This window comes from Melanostigma gelatinosum, assembly GCF_949748355.1.
Source record: "Melanostigma gelatinosum genome assembly, chromosome: 2".
Classification (NCBI taxonomy): domain Eukaryota; kingdom Metazoa; phylum Chordata; class Actinopteri; order Perciformes; family Zoarcidae; genus Melanostigma; species Melanostigma gelatinosum.
The window spans coordinates 22,481,247-22,487,229 of NC_136635.1; the positions used below are offsets into that span (position 1 = coordinate 22,481,247).

Consider the following 5,983-nt stretch of genomic DNA (forward strand, 5'->3'; position numbering starts at 1 on the left):
AAAATACTACCGCCCCCCCCCCCCCCCTCATTCTCTTCTATCAATCGGGGCTAAAAACCTGCAGAATGAGAGGCGGGGAGGGGGGGAGAGCGACTGTATAACGAGCACTTTTTACAGTGAAAAACTCTCAACGGCCGAAGGCACTTTGTGGAGGGGATCCGATTTGTTTTGGTTTTTTCCGCGCGCTGAAAATATGGAGCCGTGAAGTTGCAGATGTGAGGCTTCTTGCAAAGGAATGCGTTTTGTGGCAAGCCCCCCCCCCCCCCCCTTTTTAAACTTGTGTTATTGCTGCAAGTGGAGAGGGGACCAAACGCGTCCTGGGTTTCATGCAAGGAACATCCTGAACATTATTTGTTTTGATCCAGTCTATCTCTTCATGTAGAGGAGCTGTGCTGCTGCTGCACGCATGGAAACGAGTCCCACGGCTGACTCCTCAACGACGACCAATCGGTGGCCAGGATTGTTCAATGAGAGAGACAGAGAGAGAGGACAGGGAGGGGGGGGGGGAAGGAAAACTTTTCTTTCTTTCGGCAGAAGGAGGGGTGTTGTGGGGAAAAAGTGCTCGGTGGACCGTGAAGCGTAGCAGCGAGAAGAGGGACAAAGACGCACATAGCGGGACAAAATGCGACAGACAGAAACCTCTTCCAGCTAAACAGTTTAAAAAACAACAACGTGGGAATGCGTGGATGGATGTTGGAAGCTACGAGGAAAAGAGGAGTCGCGACCGGCGATGGCGAGAAAGATGAGTTTGGGTCTACAAACCGAGTCGCGGAGAAAAGCTGCGGTTTAGAGAGTGTTGCGGTAACTTTGGATGGTGAGATCTGCGCCGCGGTGGCACGGAGCGAGGGGCTGCAGTTGTGGAGAATGGTCGCCCACTTATGAACGGACGTGTTTTTCCCGGAATTACTTTTTCTCTCTCCTTTTTTTTTTGCAGCCACGCGTGGTGATTTCCCTGAGTCAGATCCTGACTTCCCTCGCTGCAAAGCTCCCCGGGAGGAGGCAAACTTATCTTCTTGATCTTGTGGATCATTAATAACGGACCGAGTGTGCTTTTGTTCGACTGACTTGGTAACGAACCGCTTGCTCGCAGAACGCATCGCGTGTCATGAACTCCAGTCCGCGTGTCCGAGTGTGAAGCCCGCCTTGTCCCTGTCCTAATGCGCTGGTGGAGAAAGAGCACGTCGCCGAGCTAGACCTCCATCCCAAGCATGAGATGCTGGTGCGGCGCCCTGGCACTTCTCCCCTGGGTGCTGGTGGCCTTGGATGCCCAGCTCATCTGCTGGCAGGCGCTCCTGCGGTGCCACGAGGAGCCCGAGTGGCAACCTCGCGTACGGCCAGTACCTGGCGGCCTGTGAGGGGAACATCAGGGGCACGAGGAGGCAGTGTCCGAGCCACTGCATCAACGCGCTGATCCGGCTCAATCACACCCGCAGCGGGCCGGACCTAGAGACCTGCGACTGCGCGCGGGACATGGAGTGCCTCGGCGCCCAAGCGCGCCGTGGAGCCGTGCCTCCCCCGCCGGCACCCGAGCGGACGCCGGCGGCATCGGCTGCATGGAGGCCCGGCAGCGCTGCGAGGAGGACGGCGACTGCCACGCCTCCCTCGCGGCCTACCTGTCATACTGCGGGCAGCTGTTCAACGGGCGGAATTGCTCGTCCAAGTGCAAGGCCACCATCCAGCAGATGCTGTTCATCCCGAACGGCGCGCCTGCTGAACCGCTGCGTTTGCGACGGGGTGGAGAGGCCCTTCTGCGAGGTGGTGAAGGAGAACATGAGCAAACTTTGCTCCATAGGGGACCACAATGGTTATTTCAGACCAGCCGGATGTGGAGGACCTGTACGAGGATGAAGACTATGACCCTAAAGGTGACAGAGAGGAGGAGTTTTCCGATCATTCCTCTGTTTCACAGAGGTTGCCCGGCTACATGACGCTCCTGTTTGTTCCTCTAGCAAGGATATTGTACTGAGACAATGAAACATTTATTGGATTTATGAGAGCGAGAGAAACCCCCCTCCTGAGAGCCAAGAGTCCAGCTGGAGTTGGGATGGAATCAGTGACTTGATTTAGAGACGCTTCGGTATGGACTCGAACTCAGGTCTGCCGGATAAGGGAGAGCTATTTTACACACCCTCAAGGCCTCGCTGCCATTCCATTTTAGTTGCAGGGCGACAGTAGTGATTTGCGCGTGCTTCCCATCACCGTATAATTTGAATAGTAATTTGTCTTCGAGCACATCTCCCTCTGAGCGAAAGTGTACTCTTTTTTTTTTTTTTTTTTTTTTTTTTGTCGAAGCCTTTCGGCAAAACAAAGTAGTTCCAGGTGACGATGAGAGGAAGTGAACCACGGCGGACCTTGTTGCTGAGTGGAGTGCCTTTAAGTAGCTCCCTGTTTGTTTGGTTGGTTTCAATGGTACTTGGGAGTGTGGCTTTATTAAGACCTTGGACAAACATTGGACCCGTCCCGGGTCTCTGTTTGCTCTGCTCTCCATTTCAAAGGGGGGGGCTCTCTGCATTGTCGCAGCGACCGCACTTCAAATATTTGTTGGAGCAGCAGTCGAAGGACGAGGCGAGGGTTGTGGGATCAAGTACTGAAATGAACTGAAGAACCTCTTCCGGGCCACGCCGTCTGCCCCCCCCCCCCACGTGAGATTGTTTTATTGAACTTTTCCTGAGACAGCCACCTACCCCCTCTTCCTCTTCTCCACCGCCTGCCCGCTTTCACGCCTTCAAAAAGACCCCCGTCTTTATCACTGCTCTCACACTGAAGCTCAGCCAGGAAACAGCTGACTGCTGCTGGTGCCAAAAGGTCGACATACCTGCTGCTGGTGTTACCCGAGGTCCACACCGATAGCCCAGAGATTCCAACCAGCAGCCTTTCAGCCCCGCTCTTTTCGTCCACTGTTTTAGGCCGATTTGTCAAAAAAGGGAACGCAAAAACACAAAGTTTTTGTCGGCAACGATCACTTGTGACGAAGCCGCTGATTTGTGTCGTCGCCACTTGAAGTTGTGTCAAAGCGAATGTTTCTCTTGTTTTTGTTCTGTCACGACGTCTCGAAGAATGTTGCTGAACGTTAAATTATGAAGCTAGAATATGAAGCATGTGTACGTGTTTGACAGTTATATGCAGTTATAAGTAAGCCAACGCAGTCACTTCGACTCAGCACGGACACACAAACGTAGCTCCGGGGGTTTTGTGCGCACGCGAAGAAAATGATTTGCGTTTTATAATAAAATGTTTATGAGCTAAAGTGGTGTTGTGATGTGATTCGTCCACAGAGAGAGAGAGATCCAGAGAGGAAGTAGAAAGATCAGTTGGTTTTCCTCTGAGTGCAGTAATACGTATACCATATTAGATTACTTTGTACGGTCTGATAAACAGTGTCTGAAAGCCTCAAAAGCAGAGGTTACGGTCTGAAAATGTCATTCTCGAGACAAGTGAGCACAGAAGGTCTTCCCGTCTGATGTTTAAGGGATGAGGTCAGTGTAACTGAAACCTGGTGAGGAATTTAAAGTGTCGAGCTCCATCTCCATTGAAGCAAAAAAAGACAATTCAGGATTCTATCAAATTTAGGCTCAAGTTGCAATTAAACTGCCATGATTTTTAGAAGAGGGCAGAGGGAAAGTAAATAAAACTCGTGAGTTGATCCAATTGAGTCGGTGTATCAGAAGGACTTTTTATTTTATTTTTTAGTATTAATGACCAAAACCTCTCGTGAACCAACTGTTTCAGAGCAAGCAGCCATGTGGGGCTTGCTCCACACTCGCTTTGGTATTTACAAGTCATTAACAGATCGTAAAAAAAGAGGCATTTAGCATCCAGGTGTGAGGTGTACACCTGCTCTGCGAATGTCACTTTAGTCACGTCCAAAAGGTGCAAACGTGCAGCATCGAGAGTAAAACATTCACGACCCGAGAGAAAAAAGGTGTTTAGCAGGACGAGAAGGAACTAATTCTGTTAAACCTGCCTCCGATGTCAAACTCTTTCCTGTTCCTTGACACAAAACAAAAAGACCCGTTTCTATGACCTCGTATTCATCAGGATGCCCCCCCCCCCCCCCCAGGATTGCGGGACTAAATAGACCTACACGTGACGGGGGATTACAAGTTTGTGACTTGGGTTACAGGTGCCAAATCTCAACATCTTCGAGCCCGGAGATGACTTCCGCACAGCGTCTCCTGATTTTCTCGCTAACCACAGGAATCCTCCGGAGCTTCCAACCGTCCAACTGTGTCGTAAAAAAACGAACCGGCGAGATAGAGAAAGACAAAGCGGCCCTTGGGCTGCAGTAATAGCAGGACTCCCTCCAGTTTAGTTGGATTGTTGTTTTGGTCCAATCTGTCTTAACCATTGCCATGCATTTTAAAGTCCTCCAACATAATCACCCCCCCCCCCCCCTCTCCCACCCTGATTCTGGGAGCAAAATCAAAACAAACAAGAGTCGAATGTGTGGAGGGAAACACAGAGGCAGCACTGTGCTGGAGCCCATTTTCTAAATTATCTTGATTCAACATGTCTAACAAACCCCCCCGACTACTCCGCCCCCCCCCCCCCCCCCCACACACACTTCGCTCCACCGCTCCAAAGTGGGAGTGACCCGGGGATTTAGGGAGCTCTTGTCCCCCAGTTGGTACAATGTCCCATTCATAATGGTCGCGATCGAGCCGCAGTGAGCGGCTGACCCGCTCTGTGTTTTTTCGGCGCAGGGGGTGCCGGAGTCAAGGGCACCCTGGTTCCCTTCAGGTCTAGAACACAGAGACCCCTCTTTGCTGGGGGCGACGCCGGTGCCAATATGACTCGACCGCTGTCCCATTGACGGCAGCCAGAGAGAGGGAGCCTGGAAGGGGAAAGGGCAATAAGTAGTGTTGATGGAGCTGCAGCGAAATGGAGGCCAATTACAGCCACAATGCCGTAGGTTGTGGTTTTGGAGAGGAGACTGGGGAGGGGGGGGGGGGGGTCTTGGAGGTCCTTCCATTTCTGAATCTCCCTCTCTGGGTTGCAGAGAGTCAGGATTTGTTTTTTTGGGGGGGGGGGGGGAATGTGATTAACCAGCAGGTATGGCAGAAAACATTACTGTGAGTCGTGGGCAGATCTGAAAACCACCGTTTAGACCTCAGGAAACTACAGCCACACGCTTGTAGGAAAACTAGACGTATTTTTTAAAAGTTAGCAATTCATTGATTATTTTCCCAAGATTTTACCTCCAAAAAATTCACTTTTTTGGAGGGGTCCTTAAGAGAGACTTAGTATTGCACTTCCATAAAGCTCAGGGACTCGCATTAAACACTTTATAAAAAGAAAAGAAAAAAGAATGGTCAAAATCATTTGGTTTAAGCCTAACCTGCCCCTACATTCCCCACAATGCAACGAGACAGCATCTTTGAGTCGACGCCCTACCTAGTAACCACCCTCAACTCCACACCTCCAGATCGCAACACAGGCTTTTTGGTGCAATAATTGATAATCAGTGCATAATGTATCATATTATGTCGTATATTTTAGCGCGTGCGAGCGTGCCAAACTGTCCAGCTTAGGGCCGCCGCTCTGCACTCAGTCGGTTCCAGCTGATGATGCCGTTCCTCCAGCTTTCTAAAATGGTTAACTTTCTTTGCTTTTCCGTTTTTCTTACGAGCTTTATTTCCACTTTTCTTTCGAATAAAGTGCAACCAGTAGTAAGAAGAGAATAGATAGAGACGAGCGCAATTAAAGATAATGTACTTGTAACGACTTCTGTGTGTAATTCCCACAGTTCTTCGAGATCTGGGAATTCTTCAAAATCAGTTTCCACAGTTTTGCAGAACCTCCACATGAATCATATGATTATCAAATGTCCCTACTTGGCCTGCCTCCCCCCCCCCCGTGGACACGAGCCAGCTGTTCCTGCAGAGCTGCCTTCCAGATGCTCCCACGGCGGCACATAAATCTCTCCAAAGGCTCTGAAAGACGAGCCTCGACAAAAAGAGCTTGCAGACTATAGAGAGGCTTC

The 5,983-nt window shown here is 50.5% G+C and overlaps 1 pseudogene across 1 annotated transcript; it reads left to right on the forward strand.

Moving 5' to 3' along the window:
* Positions 1-562: 562 nt before the first annotated feature.
* On the forward strand, positions 563-3,180 carry LOC306796713 (growth arrest-specific protein 1-like; annotated as a pseudogene). Its single transcript has one exon. The product of its transcript is annotated as a growth arrest-specific protein 1-like (transcript).
* The last annotated feature ends 2,803 nt before the right edge of the window (positions 3,181-5,983 follow it).